The sequence below is a fragment of the Crinia signifera genome, chromosome 3 (genome assembly GCF_055691185.1).
Source record: "Crinia signifera chromosome 3, ASM5569118v1, whole genome shotgun sequence".
In the NCBI taxonomy this organism is placed as follows: Eukaryota; Metazoa; Chordata; class Amphibia; order Anura; family Myobatrachidae; genus Crinia; species Crinia signifera.
The window spans coordinates 108167889-108184961 of record NC_139219.1 but is presented as its reverse complement, the minus strand read 5'-3'; the positions used below and the strand labels follow the sequence as shown (position 1 = coordinate 108184961).

The 17073-nt window shown below is 41.8% G+C and overlaps 9 non-coding genes across 9 annotated transcripts; 7 read left to right on the top strand and 2 right to left on the bottom strand.

Annotated features, from left to right (window-relative positions):
• The first annotated feature begins 2134 nt into the window (after positions 1–2134).
• Positions 2135–2207, top strand: TRNAK-CUU (transfer RNA lysine (anticodon CUU)). Its single transcript has one exon. It is a non-coding gene; the product is annotated as a tRNA-Lys (tRNA).
• Positions 2208–6618: 4411 nt separating this feature from the next.
• TRNAE-CUC (transfer RNA glutamic acid (anticodon CUC)) lies at positions 6619–6691 on the top strand. The gene has a single exon. It is a non-coding gene; the product is annotated as a tRNA-Glu (tRNA).
• A 3061-nt stretch (positions 6692–9752) lies between these two features.
• TRNAG-GCC (transfer RNA glycine (anticodon GCC)) lies at positions 9753–9823 on the bottom strand. Its single transcript has one exon. It is a non-coding gene; the product is annotated as a tRNA-Gly (tRNA).
• Positions 9824–9979: 156 nt separating this feature from the next.
• TRNAK-CUU (transfer RNA lysine (anticodon CUU)) lies at positions 9980–10052 on the top strand. The gene has a single exon. It is a non-coding gene; the product is annotated as a tRNA-Lys (tRNA).
• Positions 10053–10873: 821 nt separating this feature from the next.
• Positions 10874–10944, bottom strand: TRNAG-GCC (transfer RNA glycine (anticodon GCC)). Its single transcript has one exon. It is a non-coding gene; the product is annotated as a tRNA-Gly (tRNA).
• A 156-nt stretch (positions 10945–11100) lies between these two features.
• On the top strand, positions 11101–11173 carry TRNAK-CUU (transfer RNA lysine (anticodon CUU)). The gene has a single exon. It is a non-coding gene; the product is annotated as a tRNA-Lys (tRNA).
• A 1048-nt stretch (positions 11174–12221) lies between these two features.
• On the top strand, positions 12222–12294 carry TRNAK-CUU (transfer RNA lysine (anticodon CUU)). Its single transcript has one exon. It is a non-coding gene; the product is annotated as a tRNA-Lys (tRNA).
• Positions 12295–14464: 2170 nt separating this feature from the next.
• Positions 14465–14537, top strand: TRNAK-CUU (transfer RNA lysine (anticodon CUU)). Its single transcript has one exon. It is a non-coding gene; the product is annotated as a tRNA-Lys (tRNA).
• A 2164-nt stretch (positions 14538–16701) lies between these two features.
• On the top strand, positions 16702–16774 carry TRNAK-CUU (transfer RNA lysine (anticodon CUU)). Its single transcript has one exon. It is a non-coding gene; the product is annotated as a tRNA-Lys (tRNA).
• Positions 16775–17073: the final 299 nt, after the last annotated feature.

Below are 17073 nucleotides of genomic sequence, written 5' to 3'. Positions count from 1 at the left end.
GTCACTACACAACCAAACGTGTTTTATTTGAAACTTAAAAGAGGTGTACATCAGTGTGTGAAACCAAGCAGGAATCTCAGGATCTACTAAATGTGGAAACCTAGCTTTGGTTTTATAGATTGAAGGGCAATCCTTGCCTTGCCATGATGCCATAACACTGTAAAAAAGCCTAGTTATCTGAGTCAATAGCGAATAAGACTCCAAATCTAAGAGTCATTTGCTTTGAGCACAACATTGGGTGGTGTTTATTCCCTTTTCAGATCCATGCCTCCCTCATAGCAGGCGAGAATTCTACCACTAAACTACAAGATTCTACCACTAAATCATTGTATGTTGAATTCTATACCTGCACCACCAAAATGCAAAGAGCCAGGCACTCTTTAACAAAATATATTGCTGTTTCAGGTGTACATCAGTGGGTGAAACCATGCAGGAATATCAGGATCTACTGAATGTGGAAACTTTGTTTTGGTTTAATAGTGTAGATTGAAGAGCAAGCGTTGCCTTGCCTTGATGCTACAACACTGTAACAAAGCCTGGCCAGCTTAGTCAATAGAAATAAAACTCCCAAGCTAAGAGTCATATGCTTTTAGTACAACATTTGTTTGGTGTTTATTCCCTTTTCAGATCCAGACCTCTCTCTTGTCAGGTGGGAATTCTACCACTTAACCACAAGATTCTAACATTAATTTATTGTATGTGGAATTCTTTACCTGCACCACCAAAATGCAAAGAGCCAGACACTCTTTAACAAAATATACCATAATTTCAGTAAAACTTGAGTACTGCATTGGCCGGGAATCGAACCCGGGCCTCCCGCGTGGCAGGCTAGGATTCCACCACTGAACAACCAATGCTTCACATTTTACTTCCCGGTTACTTACCCATTTTCCTCAATGTGTGAAACCAAGCATGCATCTCAGTGTACTGAATGTGGTAGCCTAGATCTACTTTAATAGCTTGTATTGCACTCCTTGGCTTGAGTGGCCTTTTTGTCAAATCACAGTAGCCAAGCCTGGCTAGCTCAGTCGGTAGCGCATGAGACTCTTAATCTCAGGGTCGTGGGTTCGAGCCCCACGTTGGGTGGTGTTTTTTCCCAGAATTCTACAGGCGAGATCTCTGTCACTACACAACCAAACGTGTTTTATTTGAAATTTAAAAGAGGTGTACATCAGTGTGTGAAACCAAGCAGGAATCTCAGGATCTACTAAATGTGGAAACCTTGCTTTGGTTTTATAGATTAAAGGGCAATCCTTGCCTTGCCATGATGCCATAACACTGTAAAAAAGCCTAGCTATCTGAGTCAGTAGCGAATAAGACTCCAAATCTAAGAGTCATTTGCTTTGAGCACAACATTGGGTGGTGTTTATTCCCTTTTCAGATCCATGCCTCCCTCATGGCAGGCGCGAATTCTACCACTAAACCACAAGATTCTACCACTAAATCATTGTATGTTAAATTCTATACCTGCACCACCAAAATGCAAAGAGCCAGGCACTCTTTAACAAAATATATCGCTGTTTCAGGTGTACATCAGTGGGTGAAACCATGCAGGAATATCAGGATCTACTGAATGTGGAAACTTTGCTTTGGTTTAATAGTGTAGATTGAAGAGCAAGCGTTGCCTTGCCTTGATGCTACAACACTGTAACAAAGCCTGGCCAGCTTAGTCAATAGAAATAAAACTCCCAAGCTAAGAGTCATATGCTTTTAGTACAACATTTGTTTGGTGTTTATTCCCTTTTCAGATCCAGACCTCTCTCTTGGCAGGTGGGAATTCTACCACTAAACCACAAGATTCTACCATTAATTTATTGTATGTGGAATTCTTTACCTGCACCACCAAAATGCAAAGAGCCAGCCACTCTTTAACAAAATATACCATAATTTCAGTAAAACTTGAGTACTGCATTGTCCGGGAATCGAGCCCGGGCCTCCCGCGTGGCAGGCGAGAATTCTACCACTGAACAACCAATGCTTCACATTTTACTTCACGGTTACTTACCCATTTTCCTCAATGTGTGAAACCAAGCATGCATCTCAGTGTACTGAATGTGGTAGCCTAGATCTACTTTAATAGCTTGTAGGGCACTCCTTGGCTTGAGTGGCCTTTTTGTCACATCACAGTAACCAAGCCTGGCTAGCTCAGTCGGTAGAGCATGAGACTCTTAATCTCAGGGTCGTGGGTTCGAGCCCCACGTTGGGCGGTGTTTTTTCCCAGAATTCTACAGGCGAGATCTCTGTCACTACACAACCAAACGTGTTTTATTTGAAACTTAAAAGAGGTGTACATCAGTGTGTGAAACCAAGCAGGAATCTCAGGATCTACTAAATGTGGAAACCTTGCTTTGGTTTTATAAATTGAAGGGCAATCCTTGCCTTGCCATGATGCCATAACACTGTAAAAAAGCCTAGCTATCTGAGTCAATAGCGAATAAGACTCCAAATCTAAGAGTCATTTGCTTTGAGCACAACATTGGGTGGTGTTTATTCCCTTTTCAGATCCATGCCTCCCTCATGGCAGGCGAGAATTCTACCACTAAACCACAAGATTCTACCACTAAATCATTGTATGTTAAATTCTATACCTGCACCACCAAAATGCAAAGAGCCAGGCACTCTTTAACAAAATATATCGCTGTTTCAGGTGTACATCAGTGGGTGAAACCATGCAGAAATATCAGGATCTACTGAATGTGGAAACTTTGCTTTGGTTTAATAGTGTAGATTGAAGAGCAAGCGTTGCCTTGCCTTGATGCTACAACACTGTAACAAAGCCTGGCCAGCTTAGTCAATAGAAATAAAACTCCCAAGCTAAGAGTCATATGCTTTTAGTACAACATTTGTTTGGTGTTTATTCCCTTTTCAGATCCAGACCTCTCTCTTGGCAGGTGGGAATTCTACCACTTAACCACAAGATTCTAACATTAATTTATTGTATGTGGAATTCTTTACCTGCACCACCAAAATGCAAAGAGCCAGACACTCTTTAACAAAATATACCATAATTTCAGTAAAATTTGAGTACTGCATTGGCCGGGAATCGAACCCGGGCCTCCCGCATGGCAGGCGAGAATTCTACCACTGAACAACCAATGCTTCACATTTTACTTCACGGTTACTTACCCATTTTCCTCAATTTGTGAAACCAAGCATGCATCTCAGTGTACTGAATGTGGTAGCCTAGATCTACTTTAATAGTTTGTAGGGCACTCCTTGGCTTGAGTGGCCTTTTTGTCACACAACAGTAACCAAGCCTGGCTAGCTCAGTCGGTAGAGCATGAGACTCTTAATCTCAGGGTCGTGGGTTCGAGCCCCATGTTGAGCTGTGTTTTTTCCCAGAATTCTACAGGCGAGATCTCTGTCACTACACAACCAAACGTGTTTTATTTGAAACTTAAAAGAGGTGTACATCAGTGTGTGAAACCAAGCAGGAATCTCAGGATCTACTAAATGTGGAAACCTAGCTTTGGTTTTATAGATTGAAGGGCAATCCTTGCCTTGCCATGATGCCATAACACTGTAAAAAAGCCTAGTTATCTGAGTCAATAGCGAATAAGACTCCAAATCTAAGAGTCATTTGCTTTGAGCACAACATTGGGTGGTGTTTATTCCCTTTTCAGATCCATGCCTCCCTCATAGCAGGCGAGAATTCTACCACTAAACTACAAGATTCTACCACTAAATCATTGTATGTTGAATTCTATACCTGCACCACCAAAATGCAAAGAGCCAGGCACTCTTTAACAAAATATATTGCTGTTTCAGGTGTACATCAGTGGGTGAAACCATGCAGGAATATCAGGATCTACTGAATGTGGAAACTTTGCTTTGGTTTAATAGTGTAGATTGAAGAGCAAGCGTTGCCTTGCCTTGATGCTACAACACTGTAACAAAGCCTGGCCAGCTTAGTCAATAGAAATAAAACTCCCAAGCTAAGAGTCATATGCTTTTAGTACAACATTTGTTTGGTGTTTATTCCCTTTTCAGATCCAGACCTCTCTCTTGGCAGGTGGGAATTCTACCACTTAACCACAAGATTCTAACATTAATTTATTGTATGTGGAATTCTTTACCCGCACCACCAAAATGCAAAGAGCCAGACACTCTTTAACAAAATATACCATAATTTCAGTAAAACTTGAGTACTGCATTGTCCGGGAATCGAACCCGGGCCTCCCGCGTGGCAGGCTAGAATTCTACCACTGAACAACCAATGCTTCACATTTTACTTCACGGTTACTTACCCATTTTCCTCAATGTGTGAAACCAAGCATGCATCTCAGTGTACTGAATGTGGTAGCCTAGATCTACTTTAATAGCTTGTAGGGCACTCCTTGGCTTGAGTGGCCTTTTTGTCAAATCACAGTAACCAAGCCTGGCTAGCTCAGTCGGTAGAGCATGAGACTCTTAATCTCAGGGTCGTGGGTTCGATCCCTACGTTGGGCGGTGTTTTTTCCCAGAATTCTACAGGCGAGATCTCTGTCACTACACAACCAAACATGTTTTATTTGAAACTTAAAAGAGGTGTACATCAGTGTGTGAAACCAAGCAGGAATCTCAGGATCTACTAAATGTGGAAACCTTGCTTTGGTTTTATAGATTGAAGGGCAATCCTTGCCTTGCCATGATGCCATAACACTGTAAAAAAGCCTAGCTATCTGAGTCAATAGCGAATAAGACTCCAAATCTAAGAGTCATTTGCTTTGAGCACAACATTGGGTGGTGTTTATTCCCTTTTCAGATCCATGCCTCCCTCATGGCAGGCGAGAATTCTACCACTAAACCACAAGATTCTACCACTAAATCATTGTATGTTGAATTCTATACCTGCACCACCAAAATGCAAAGAGCCAGGCACTCTTTAACAAAATATATCGCTGTTTCAGGTGTACATCAGTGGGTGAAACCATGCAGGAATATCAGGATCTACTGAATGTGGAAACTTTGCTTTGGTTTAATAGTGTAGATTGAAGAGCAAGCGTTGCCTTGCCTTGATGCTACAACACTGTAACAAAGCCTGGCCAGCTTAGTCAATAGAAATAAAACTCCCAAGCTAAGAGTCATATGCTTTTAGTACAACATTTGTTTGGTGTTTATTCCCTTTTCAGATCCAGACCTCTCTCTTGGCAGGTGGGAATTCTACCACTTAACCACAAGATTCTAACATTAATTTATTGTATGTGGAATTCTTTACCTGCACCACCAAAATGCAAAGAGCCAGACACTCTTTAACAAAATATACCATAATTTCAGTAAAACTCGAGAACTGCATTGGCCGGGAATCGAACCCGGGCCTCCCGCATGGCAGGCGAGAATTCTACCACTGAACAACCAATGCTTCACATTTTACTTCACGGTTACTTACCCATTTTCCTCAATTTGTGAAACCAAGCATGCATCTCAGTGTACTGAATGTGGTAGCCTAGATCTACTTTAATAGTTTGTAGGGCACTCCTTGGCTTGAGTGGCCTTTTTGTCACACAACAGTAACCAAGTCTGGCTAGCTCAGTCGGTAGAGCATGAGACTCTTAATCTCAGGGTCGTGGGTTCGAGCCCCGCGTTGGGCGGTGTTTTTTCCCAGAATTCTACAGGCGAGATCTCTGTCACTACACAACCAAACGTGTTTTATTTGAAACTTAAAAGAGGTGTACATCAGTGTGTGAAACCAAGCAGGAATCTCAGGATCTACTAAATGTGGAAACCTAGCTTTGGTTTTATAGATTGAAGGGCAATCCTTGCCTTGCCATGATGCCATAACACTGTAAAAAAGCCTAGTTATCTGAGTCAATAGCGAATAAGACTCCAAATCTAAGAGTCATTTGCTTTGAGCACAACATTGGGTGGTGTTTATTTCCTTTTCAGATCCATGCCTCCCTCATAGCAGGCGAGAATTCTACCACTAAACTACAAGATTCTACCACTAAATCATTGTATGTTGAATTCTATACCTGCACCACCAAAATGCAAAGAGCCAGGCACTCTTTAACAAAATATATTGCTGTTTTAGGTGTACATCAGTGGGTGAAACCATGCAGGAATATCAGGATCTACTGAATGTGGAAACTTTGTTTTGGTTTAATAGTGTAGATTGAAGAGCAAGCGTTGCCTTGCCTTGATGCTACAACACTGTAACAAAGCCTGGCCAGCTTAGTCAATAGAAATAAAACTCCCAAGCTAAGAGTCATATGCTTTTAGTACAACATTTGTTTGGTGTTTATTCCCTTTTCAGATCCAGACCTCTCTCTTGTCAGGTGGGAATTCTACCACTTAACCACAAGATTCTAACATTAATTTATTGTATGTGGAATTCTTTACCTGCACCACCAAAATGCAAAGAGCCAGACACTCTTTAACAAAATATACCATAATTTCAGTAAAACTTGAGTACTGCATTGGCCGGGAATCGAACCCGGTCCTCCCGCGTGGCAGACTAGAATTCTACCACTGAACAACCAATGCTTCACATTTTACTTCCCGGTTACTTACCCATTTTCCTCAATGTGTGAAACCAAGCATGCATCTCAGTGTACTGAATGTGGTAGCCTAGATCTACTTTAATAGCCTGTATTGCACTACTTGGCTTGAGTGGCCTTTTTGTCAAATCACAGCAACCAAGCCTGGCTAGCTCAGTCGGTAGAGCATGAGACTCTCAATCTCAGGGTCGTTGGTTCGAGCCCCACGTTGGGCGCTGTTTTTTCCCAGAATTCTACAGGCGAGATCTCTGTCACTACACAACCAAACGTGTTTTATTTGAAACTTAAAAGAGGTGTACATCAGTGTGTGAAACCAAGCAGGAATCTCAGGATCTACTAAATGTGGAAACCTTGCTTTTGTTTTATAGATTGAAGGGCAATCCTTGCCTTGCCATGATGCCATAACACTGTAAAAAAGCCTAGCTATCTGTCAATAGCGAATAAGACTCCAAATCTAAGAGTCATTTGCTTTGAGCACAACATTGGGTGGTGTTTATTCCCTTTTCAGATCCATGCCTCCCTCATGGCAGGTGAGAATTCTACCACTAAACCACAAGATTCTACCACTAAATCATTGTATGTTGAATTCTATACCTGCACCACCAAAATGCAAAGAGCCAGGCACTCTTTAACAAAATATATCGCTGTTTCAGGTGTACATCAGTGGGTGAAACCATGCAGGAATATCAGGATCTACTGAATGTGGAAACTTTGTTTTGGTTTAATAGTGTAGATTGAAGAGCAAGCGTTGCCTTGCCTTGATGCTACAACACTGTAACAAAGCCTGGCCAGCTTAGTCAATAGAAATAAAACTCCCAAGCTAAGAGTCATATGCTTTTAGTACAACATTTGTTTGGTGTTTATTCCCTTTTCAGATCCAGACCTCTCTCTTGTCAGGTGGGAATTCTACCACTTAACCACAAGATTCTAACATTAATTTATTGTATGTGGAATTCTTTACCTGCACCACCAAAATGCAAAGAGCCAGACACTCTTTAACAAAATATACCATAATTTCAGTAAAACTTGAGTACTGCATTGGCCGGGAATCGAACCCGGGCCTCCCGCGTGGCAGGCTAGGATTCCACCACTGAACAACCAATGCTTCACATTTTACTTCCCGGTTACTTACCCATTTTCCTCAATGTGTGAAACCAAGCATGCATCTCAGTGTACTGAATGTGGTAGCCTAGATCTACTTTAATAGCTTGTATTGCACTCCTTGGCTTGAGTGGCCTTTTTGTCAAATCACAGTAGCCAAGCCTGGCTAGCTCAGTCGGTAGCGCATGAGACTCTTAATCTCAGGGTCGTGGGTTCGAGCCCCACGTTGGGTGGTGTTTTTTCCCAGAATTCTACAGGCGAGATCTCTGTCACTACACAACCAAACGTGTTTTATTTGAAATTTAAAAGAGGTGTACATCAGTGTGTGAAACCAAGCAGGAATCTCAGGATCTACTAAATGTGGAAACCTTGCTTTGGTTTTATAGATTAAAGGGCAATCCTTGCCTTGCCATGATGCCATAACACTGTAAAAAAGCCTAGCTATCTGAGTCAGTAGCGAATAAGACTCCAAATCTAAGAGTCATTTGCTTTGAGCACAACATTGGGTGGTGTTTATTCCCTTTTCAGATCCATGCCTCCCTCATGGCAGGCGAGAATTCTACCACTAAACCACAAGATTCTACCACTAAATCATTGTATGTTGAATTCTATACCTGCACCACCAAAATGCAAAGAGCCAGGCACTCTTTAACAAAATATATCGCTGTTTCAGGTGTACATCAGTGGGTGAAACCATGCAGGAATATCAGGATCTACTGAATGTGGAAACTTTGTTTTGGTTTAATAGTGTAGATTGAAGAGCAAGCGTTGCCTTGCCTTGATGCTACAACACTGTAACAAAGCCTGGCCAGCTTAGTCAATAGAAATAAAACTCCCAAGCTAAGAGTCATATGCTTTTAGTACAACATTTGTTTGGTGTTTATTCCCTTTTCAGATCCAGACCTCTCTCTTGGCAGGTGGGAATTCTACCACTTAACCACAAGATTCTAACATTAATTTATTGTATGTGGAATTCTTTACCTGCACCACCAAAATGCAAAGAGCCAGACACTCTTTAACAAAATATACCATAATTTCAGTAAAACTTGAGTACTGCATTGGCCGGGAATCGAACCCGGGCCTCCCGCGTGGCAGGCTAGGATTCCACCACTGAACAACCAATGCTTCACATTTTACTTCCCGGTTACTTACCCATTTTCCTCAATGTGTGAAACCAAGCATGCATCTCAGTGTACTGAATGTGGTAGCCTAGATCTACTTTAATAGCTTGTATTGCACTCCTTGGCTTGAGTGGCCTTTTTGTCAAATCACAGTAGCCAAGCCTGGCTAGCTCAGTCGGTAGCGCATGAGACTCTTAATCTCAGGGTCGTGGGTTCGAGCCCCACGTTGGGTGGTGTTTTTTCCCAGAATTCTACAGGCGAGATCTCTGTCACTACACAACCAAACGTGTTTTATTTGAAATTTAAAAGAGGTGTACATCAGTGTGTGAAACCAAGCAGGAATCTCAGGATCTACTAAATGTGGAAACCTTGCTTTGGTTTTATAGATTAAAGGGCAATCCTTGCCTTGCCATGATGCCATAACACTGTAAAAAAGCCTAGCTATCTGAGTCAGTAGCGAATAAGACTCCAAATCTAAGAGTCATTTGCTTTGAGCACAACATTGGGTGGTGTTTATTCCCTTTTCAGATCCATGCCTCCCTCATGGCAGGCGAGAATTCTACCACTAAACCACAAGATTCTACCACTAAATCATTGTATGTTGAATTCTATACCTGCACCACCAAAATGCAAAGAGCCAGGCACTCTTTAACAAAATATATCGCTGTTTCAGGTGTACATCAGTGGGTGAAACCATGCAGGAATATCAGGATCTACTGAATGTGGAAACTTTGCTTTGGTTTAATAGTGTAGATTGAAGAGCAAGCGTTGCCTTGCCTTGATGCTACAACACTGTAACAAAGCCTGGCCAGCTTAGTCAATAGAAATAAAACTCCCAAGCTAAGAGTCATATGCTTTTAGTACAACATTTGTTTGGTGTTTATTCCCTTTTCAGATCCAGACCTCTCTCTTGGCAGGTGGGAATTCTACCACTAAACCACAAGATTCTACCATTAATTTATTGTATGTGGAATTCTATACCTGCACCACCAAAATGCAAAGAGCCAGACACTCTTTAACAAAATATACCATAATTTCAGTAAAACTTGAGTACTGCATTGGCCGGGAATCGAACCCGGGCCTCCCGCGTGGCAGGCGAGAATTCTACCACTGAACAACCAATGCTTCACATTTTACTTCACGGTTACTTACCCATTTTCCTCATTGTGTGAAACCAAGCATGCATCTCAGTGTACTGAATGTGGTAGCCTAGATCTACTTTAATAGCTTGTAGGGCACTCCTTGGCTTGAGTGGCCTTTTTGTCACATCACAGTAACCAAGCCTGGCTAGCTCAGTCGGTAGAGCATGAGACTCTTAATCTCAGGGTCGTGGGTTCGAGCCCCACGTTGGGCAGTGTTTTTTCCCAGAATTCTACAGGCGAGATCTCTGTCACTACACAACCAAACGTGTTTTATTTGAAACTTAAAAGAGGTGTACATCAGTGTGTGAAACCAAGCAGGAATCTCAGGATCTACTAAATGTGGAAACCTTGCTTTGGTTTTATAAATTGAAGGGCAATCCTTGCCTTGCCATGATGCCATAACACTGTAAAAAAGCCTAGCTATCTGAGTCAATAGCGAATAAGACTCCAAATCTAAGAGTCATTTGCTTTGAGCACAACATTGGGTGGTGTTTATTCCCTTTTCAGATCCATGCCTCCCTCATGGCAGGCGAGAATTCTACCACTAAACCACAAGATTCTACCACTAAATCATTGTATGTTAAATTCTATACCTGCACCACCAAAATGCAAAGAGCCAGGCACTCTTTAACAAAATATATCGCTTTTTCAGGTGTACATCAGTGGGTGAAACCATGCAGGAATATCAGAATCTACTGAATGTGGAAACTTTGCTTTGGTTTAATAGTGTAGATTGAAGAGCAAGCGTTGCCTTGCCTTGATGCTACAACACTGTAACAAAGCCTGGCCAGCTTAGTCAATAGAAATAAAACTCCCAAGCTAAGAGTCATATGCTTTTAGTACAACATTTGTTTGGTGTTTATTCCCTTTTCAGATCCAGACCTCTCTCTTGGCAGGTGGGAATTCTACCACTTAACCACAAGACTCTAACATTAATTTATTGTATGTGGAATTCTATACCTGCACCACCAAAATGCAAAGAGCCAGACACTCTTTAACAAAATATCCCAAAATTTCAGTAAAACTTGAGTACTGCATTGGCCGGGAATCGAACCCGGGCCTCCCGCGTGGCAGGCGAGAATTCTACCACTGAACAACCAATGCTTCACATTTTACTTCACGGTTACTTACCCATTTTCCTCAATGTGTGAAACCAAGCATGCATCTCAGTGTACTGAATGTGGTAGCCTAGATCTACTTTAATAGCCTGTATTGAACTCCTTGGCTTGAGTGGCCTTTTTGTCAAATCACAGTAACCAAGCCTGGCTAGCTCAGTCGGTAGAGCATGAGACTCTTAATCTCAGGGTCGTGGGTTCAAGCCCCACGTTGGGCAGTGTTTTTTCCCAGAATTCTACAGGCGAGATCTCTGTCACTACACAACCAAACGTGTTTTATTTGAAACTTAAAAGAGGTGTACATCAGTGTGTGAAACCAAGCAGGAATCTCAGGATCTACTAAATGTGGAAACCTTTCTTTGGTTTTATAGGTTGAAGGGCAATCCTTGCCTTGCCATGATGCCATAACACTGTAAAAAAGCCTAGCTATCTGAGTCAATAGCGAATAAGACTCCAAATCTAAGAGTCATTTGCTTTGAGCACAACATTGGGTGGTGTTTATTCCCTTTTCAGATCCATGCCTCCCTCATGGCAGGCGAGAATTCTACCACTAAACCACAAGATTCTACCACTAAATCATTGTATGTTGAATTCTATACCTGCACCACCAAAATGCAAAGAGCCAGGCACTCTTTAACAAAATATATCGCTGTTTCAGGTGTACATCAGTGGGTGAAACCATGCAGGAATATCAGGATCTACTGAATGTGGAAACTTTGCTTTGGTTTAATAGTGTAGATTGAAGAGCAAGCGTTGCCTTGCCTTGAAGCTACAACACTGTAACAAAGCCTGGCCAGCTTAGTCAATAGAAATAAAACTCCCAAGCTAAGAGTCATATGCTTTTAGTACAACATTTGTTTGGTGTTTATTCCCTTTTCAGATCCAGACCTCTCTCTTGGCAGGTGGGAATTCTACCACTTAACCACAAGATTCTAACATTAATTTATTGTATGTGGAATTCTTTACCTGCACCACCAAAATGCAAAGAGCCAGACACTCTTTAACAAAATATACCATAATTTCAGTAAAACTTGAGAACTGCATTGGCCGGGAATCGAACCCAGGCCTCCCGCATGGCAGGCGAGAATTCTACCACTGAACAACCAATGCTTCACATTTTACTTCACGGTTACTTACCCATTTTCCTCAATGTGTGAAACCAAGCATGCATCTCAGTGTACTGAATGTGGTAGCCTAGATCTACTTTAATAGCTTGTAGGGCACTCCTTGGCTTAAATGGCCTTTTTGTCACATCACAGTAACCAAGCCTGGCTAGCTCAGTCGGTAGAGCATGAGACTCTTAATCTCAGGGTCGTGGGTTCGAGCCCCACGTTGGGCGGTGTTTTTTCCCAGAATTCTACAGGCGAGATCTCTGTCACTACACAACCAAACGTGTTTTATTTGAAACTTAAAAGAGGTGTACATCAGTGTGTGTAACCAAGCAGGAATCTCAGGATCTACTAAATGTGGAAACCTTGCTTTGGTTTTATAAATTGAAGGGCAATCCTTGCCTTGCCATGATGCCATAACACTGTAAAAAAGCCTAGCTATCTGAGTCAATAGCGAATAAGACTCCAAATCTAAGAGTCATTTGCTTTGAGCACAACATTGGGTGGTGTTTATTCCCTTTTCAGATCCATGCCTCCCTCATGGCAGGCGAGAATTCTACCACTAAACCACAAGATTCTACCACTAAATCATTGTATGTTAAATTCTATACCTGCACCACCAAAATGCAAAGAGCCAGGCACTCTTTAACAAAATATATCGCTGTTTCAGGTGTACATCAGTGGGTGAAACCATGCAGGAATATCAGGATCTACTGAATGTGGAAACTTTGCTTTGGTTTAATAGTGTAGATTGAAGAGCAAGCGTTGCCTTGCCTTGATGCTACAACACTGTAACAAAGCCTGGCCAGCTTAGTCAATAGAAATAAAACTCCCAAGCTAAGAGTCATATGCTTTTAGTACAACATTTGTTTGGTGTTTATTCCCTTTTCAGATCCAGACCTCTCTCTTGGCAGGTGGGAATTCTACCACTAAACCACAAGATTCTAACATTAATTTTTTGTATGTGGAATTCTATACCTGCACCACCAAAAAGCAAAGAGCCAGACACTCTTTAACAAAATATACCATAATTTCAGTAAAACTTGAGTACTGCATTGGCCGGGAATCGAACCCGGGCCTCCCGCGTGGCAGGCGAGAATTCTACCACTGAAAAACCAATGCTTCACATTTTACTTCACGGTTACTTACCCATTTTCCTCAATTTGTGAAACCAAGCATGCATCTCAGTGTACTGAATGTGGTAGCCTAGATCTACTTTAATAGCTTGTAAGGCACTCCTTGGCTTGAGTGGCCTTTTTTGTCACACAACAGTAACCAAGCCTGGCTAGCTCAGTCGGTAGAGCATGAGACTCTTAGTCTCAGGGTCGTGGGTTCGAGCCCCACGTTGGGCGGTGTTTTTTCCCAGAATTCTACAGGCGAGATCTCTGTCACTACACAACCAAACGTGTTTTATTTGAAACTTAAAAGAGGTGTACATCAGTGTGTGAAACCAAGCAGGAATCTCAGGATCTACTAAATGTGGAAACCTTGCTTTGGTTTTATAAATTGAAGGGCAATCCTTGCCTTGCCATGATGCCATAACACTGTAAAAAAGCCTAGCTATCTGAGTCAATAGCGAATAAGACTCCAAATCTAAGAGTCATTTGCTTTGAGCACAACATTGGGTGGTGTTTATTCCCTTTTCAGATCCATGCCTCCCTCATGGCAGGCGAGAATTCTACCACTAAACCACAAGATTCTACCACTAAATCATTGTATGTTGAATTCTATACCTGCACCACCAAAATGCAAAGAGCCAGGCACTCTTTAACAAAATATATCGCTGTTTCAGGTGTACATCAGTGGGTGAAACCATGCAGGAATATCAGGATCTACTGAATGTGGAAACTTTGCTTTGGTTTAATAGTGTAGATTGAAGAGCAAGCGTTGCCTTGCCTTGATGCTACAACACTGTAACAAAGCCTGGCCAGCTTAGTCAATAGAAATAAAACTCCCAAGCTAAGAGTCATATGCTTTTAGTACAACATTTGTTTGGTGTTTATTCCCTTTTCAGATCCAGACCTCTCTCTTGGCAGGTGGGAATTCTACCACTTAACCACAAGATTCTAACATTAATTTATTGTATGTGGAATTCTTTACCTGCACCACCAAAATGCAAAGAGCCAGACACTCTTTAACAAAATATACCATAATTTCAGTAAAACTTGAGAACTGCATTGGCCGGGAATCGAACCCGGGCCTCCCGCATGGCAGGCGAGAATTCTACCACTGAACAACCAATGCTTCACATTTTACTTCACGGTTACTTACCCATTTTCCTCAATGTGTGAAACCAAGCATGCATCTCAGTGTACTGAATGTGGTAGCCTAGATCTACTTTAATAGCTTGTAGGGCACTCCTTGGCTTGAGTGGCCTTTTTGTCACATCACAGTAACCAAGCCTGGCTAGCTCAGTCGGTAGAGCATGAGACTCTTAATCTCAGGGTCGTGGGTTCGAGCCCCACGTTGGGCGGTGTTTTTTCCCAGAATTCTACGGGCGAGATCTCTGTCACTACACAACCAAACGTGTTTTATTTGAAACTTAAAAGAGGTGTACATCAGTGTGTGAAACCAAGCAGGAATCTCAGGATCTACTAAATGTGGAAACCTTGCTTTGGTTTTATAAATTGAAGGGCAATCCTTGCCTTGCCATGATGCCATAACACTGTAAAAAAGCCTAGCTATCTGAGTCAATAGCGAATAAGAATCCAAATCTAAGAGTCATTTGCTTTGAGCACAACATTGGGTGGTGTTTATTCCCTTTTCAGATCCATGCCTCCCTCATGGCAGGCGAGAATTCTACCACTAAACCACAAGATTCTACCACTAAATCATTGTATGTTAAATTCTATACCTGCACCACCAAAATGCAAAGAGCCAGGCACTCTTTAACAAAATATATCGCTGTTTCAGGTGTACATCAGTGGGTGAAACCATGCAGGAATATCAGGATCTACTGAATGTGGAAACTTTGCTTTGGTTTAATAGTGTAGATTGAAGAGCAAGCGTTGCCTTGCCTTGATGCTACAACACTGTAACAAAGCCTGGCCAGCTTAGTCAATAGAAATAAAACTCCCAAGCTAAGAGTCATATGCTTTTAGTACAACATTTGTTTGGTGTTTATTCCCTTTTCAGATCCAGACCTCTCTCTTGGCAGGTGGGAATTCTACCACTAAACCACAAGATTCTAACATTAATTTATTGTATGTGGAATTCTTTACCTGCACCACCAAAAAGCAAAGAGCCAGAAACTCTTTAACAAAATATACCATAATTTCAGTAAAACTTGAGTACTGCATTGGCCGGGAATCGAACCCGGGCCTCCCGCAGACGAGAATTCTACCACTGAACAACCAATGTTTCACATTTTACTTCACGGTTACTTACCCATTTTCCTCAATGTGTGAAACCAAGCATGCATCTCAGTGTACTGAATGTGGTAGCCTAGATCTACTTTAATAGCTTGTATTGCACTCCTTGGCTTGAGTGGCCTTTTTGTCAAATCACAGTAACCAAGCCTGGCTAGCTCAGTCGGTAGAGCATGAGACTCTTAATTTCAGGGTCGTGGGTTCGAGCCCCACGTTGGGCGGTGTTTTTTCCCAGAATTCTACAGGCGAGATCTCTGTCACTACACAACCAAACGTGTTTTATTTGAAACTTAAAAGAGGTGTACATCAGTGTGTGAAACCAAGCAGGAATCTCAGGATCTACTAAATGTGGAAACCTTGCTTTGGTTTTATAAATTGAAGGGCAATCCTTGCCTTGCCATGATGCCATAACACTGTAAAAAAGCCTAGCTATCTGAGTCAATAGCGAATAAGAATCCAAATCTAAGAGTCATTTGCTTTGAGCACAACATTGGGTGGTGTTTATTCCCTTTTCAGATCCATGCCTCCCTCATGGCAGGCGAGAATTCTACCACTAAACCACAAGATTCTACCACTAAATCATTGTATGTTAAATTCTATACCTGCACCACCAAAATGCAAAGAGCCAGGCACTCTTTAACAAAATATATCGCTGTTTCAGGTGTACATCAGTGGGTGAAACCATGCAGGAATATCAGGATCTACTGAATGTGGAAACTTTGCTTTGGTTTAATAGTGTAGATTGAAGAGCAAGCGTTGCCTTGCCTTGATGCTACAACACTGTAACAAAGCCTGGCCAGCTTAGTCAATAGAAATAAAACTCCCAAGCTAAGAGTCATATGCTTTTAGTACAACATTTGTTTGGTGTTTATTCCCTTTTCAGATTCAGACCTCTCTCTTGGCAGGTGGGAATTCTACCACTTAACCACAAGATTCTAACATTAATTTATTGTATGTGGAATTCTTTACCTGCACCACCAAAAAGCAAAGAGCCAGACACTCTTTAACAAAATATACCATAATTTCAGTAAAACTTGAGTACTGCATTGGCCGGGAATCGAACCCGGGCCTCCCGCGTGGCAGGCAAGAATTCTACCACTGAACAACCAATGCTTCACATTTTATTTCACGGTTACTTACCCAATTTCCTCAATTTGTGAAACCAAGCATGCATCTAAGTGTACTGAATGTGGTAGCCTAGATCTACTTTAATAGCTTGTAAGGCACTACTTGGCTTGAGTGGCCTTTTTGTCACACAACAGTAGCCAAGCCTGGCTAGCTCAGTCGGTAGAGCATGAGACTCTTAATCTCAGGGTCGTGGGTTCGAGCCCCACGTTGGGCGGTGTTTTTTCCCAGAATTCTACAGGCGAGATCTCTGTCACTACACAACCAAACGTGTTTTATTTGAAACTTAAAAGAGGTGTACATCAGTGTGTGAAACCAAGCAGGAATCTCAGGATCTACTAAATGTGGAAACCTTGCTTTGTTTTTATAAATTGAAGGGCAATCCTTGCCTTGCCATGATGCCATAACACTGTAAAAAAGCCTATCTATCTGAGTCAATAGCGAATAAGACTCCAAATCTAAGAGTCATTTGCTTTGAGCACAACATTGGGTGGTGTTTATTCCCTTTTCAGATCC